Below are 2,500 nucleotides of genomic sequence, written 5' to 3'. Positions count from 1 at the left end.
CCTTCCTGCCATTATTGCATCCCCTCGAGACAGTTATTTTGTTCACAATGGCTGACACAATGGGGTTGTAAAAAGGGTGTAAAGAGAGAGCAGGCGCACGCGCGCGCCCGTCCGCGTGTGTGTCCATGTTACAGTGTGTTGTGCGCAGTGTTGTGTTGTTGTTGTTGTTGTTGTTGAGATGTGCCTCGGTCTGTAAGTCCCAGTGAACGTGAAACGACCAAACAAGGTTCAGGTTCAGGTCCAGGTTTTTTGTTGTTGTTGTTGTTGTTGTTGTTTTATGATCGTCGCGCGCGCTGATCGTCGTGTTGGTGGTGAATATGCAGTTATACCTTAAATAGATTTGGAATGTTTGGAATATATCGTTGAGTCACTCAACACTGAAACCCAACCCAAAACCTGTCTTTCTTGAATTAAAACACACCGCGGCACGCGCGGCAAAGTGATTCATTCAATCTCTCTCTCTCTCGCTCTCTCTCGCTGATCGACAACGTCGACGATACCTGTGGATTGCTCTCTCTCTGTCTCGTCCGCATTTTGCTCTCTCTCTCTCTCTCTCTCTCTCTTGTTCTCTCTGTCTCAAACAATCTCTGGCTCTCGGCTAAAGTACGGCTCGAATCGAAACGGCAAAGTGTTGTGGTTAAACGCGCAAAGCATCCGAAATGTGTTTGTTCAATGTGGCAAACCTATTACCAGATACATCATATCTATATGTCATACATCATATCGCTGATTTTATTGCTTCCAACGTAATCTGCATCTGTTGACGAATTTATTAACCAACACACTCCCAATATTTTAGGTCTTTCCACGACGGCGAGTCGGTGAGCTGCGTCGCAGCGGACGAACGAAGCAGCTTCCCTATTGCTTTCGGCGTCGCCGCCATAGGCACACAGGAGCGGTTTAGGCACCACCAAATCAACACGCAACCAACCCGAATGTGTGCTATTTACCAGGTGTACAACCTTAAAACTGCTGCATTTGCTTAAAGATCTTCCTTATCGAGCGAATGGAGGTACCATCGTCTTGTCATACTGTTTTTTTTTTTTCAATGAATTCGACATCCTGTTTACACAAATTTATTGCACACCAGAAGAGATAGCTAACAACAACATACTGTTTTTTTGGCGATAGGTTCAATCTCAAGATCAATGTTTAACTGTGTGGAATTCATTCATTGTGACCTTGGTTCTACTAAAACCACGAGAGTTGTTGGGTAGTGCAGCACAAACGCTCATAATTTTCACGGTCAATCCATACCATCGCCAAAACAGAAAAGCCGCCAACTCCCCTTTAATGTAAAAGAAGCACAAAAGGCGAATGGCTATAACCAAAGCCGAAGCGGAACAGTCTGCGAGCGCTGCGCCGGCCGCAAGTCTCAATGGAAATCAATTCCCGGAATCCACTCGGGGATCGCGTACCTGTGAGGCGGCCAACCCAGCTGTGTCACGATCAACGTTTACCTGACCATGGCTCTACTAAAGCAACGGGAGTGAGGTGGCAGCAGCAGCAGGTAGGCCGCCACGAAAACGTAAACAAAGCCGTAAGCAAAACCAAAACAATCAACAACTACGCGGCGAATGGCGTACCAAAGCAGAAGGCACAGTCACTGCGCTGCGCTGCGGCGCACTTGCCCCCCCTTCCCAAGTCTCAATTCCCGGAATCGAGAGGCGTCAGCGCCGATGGCTGAGCGATCGATGGCGTCTCGCTAGACTGTGATGGTCTCGATCGGCGTTTAATTGTTTGGGGAATTCCCTCATTATGTGACCATGGCTCTACTAGACGGGAGCCCAGCAGCGCAGGTAGACTGCGAAAACGTAAACAAAGTCGTAAGCTAACACAAAACAATCAACGACTACGCTGCGAATGGCGTACCAAAGCAGAAGGCACGGTCACTACTGCTGCGCCGCACTTGCCCCCCCCCTGAAATTCCCGGAATCGAACTGGGTCGAACAGTCGACTCGGGGGGCTCGGAGGCTCGGAATCGACTCCGTTTTTTTTTTTTGCAAGCCTTCGTGTGTGCGATTCCGAGCGCTCATCACTAAAGCAGGGAACACTTTATATTTGGCCGCATGAAATAGGCCAAATCTCAGGCCAGAAATAAGCTAAACACGTGGTCAAGGTGTCATTTTATAGGCATTTTATCTAGCTATCCGTAAAATATAGCGATTAAATTATTGGGCCACGTTGCGTATGAATTTGCGCACTTTTGGTTTTATGCGACACATGCAAATGATGCACAGTAGTGGAAGAAGGCTCATTCAGGCCATTTTTTTCCCACCATTTTGTACATTACAGCTGGATTTTTATACGCTGTTTCTTTAGTTGTTTTGTTCGATAATAGCCCAATATAATTGTATTGAACGATACTGTGAGCAATTTGGCAAGCAATGGCAATATGAAACCAATGCTCCAATACCAATTTATGATCTCTGTGCTGCAATGGCAGCTTGGCAAGTCGGTCCAGAACTTAATGGGACCTTTAAGAGGTTTAATAAGAGGT

At 46.9% G+C, this 2,500-nt stretch overlaps 1 protein-coding gene across 4 annotated transcripts in view; it reads left to right on the top strand.

The window, feature by feature from the left end:
- LOC126571350 (uncharacterized) overlaps nt 1-2,500 on the top strand; it is an 11,231-nt gene that overhangs the window by 788 nt on the left and 7,943 nt on the right. Inside the window, exons 1-2 of one of the 4 annotated variants that reach the window (XM_050229814.1) lie at nt 1-1,012; nt 1,132-1,510. The exon at nt 1-1,012 is cut by the window's left edge and continues 788 nt beyond it. The exons of the other annotated variants lie outside the window; for them this stretch is intronic. The gene's annotated coding sequence lies outside the window, so the exon portion shown is untranslated. The remainder of the gene's footprint in view (nt 1,013-1,131; nt 1,511-2,500) is intronic. 4 annotated transcript variants of the gene reach the window in all.

The sequence above is a fragment of the Anopheles aquasalis genome, chromosome X (genome assembly GCF_943734665.1).
Source record: "Anopheles aquasalis chromosome X, idAnoAquaMG_Q_19, whole genome shotgun sequence".
Classification (NCBI taxonomy): domain Eukaryota; kingdom Metazoa; phylum Arthropoda; class Insecta; order Diptera; family Culicidae; genus Anopheles; species Anopheles aquasalis.
Note: the sequence above shows the minus strand (reverse complement) of the source record. Positions and strands in the feature narration are given on the sequence as shown.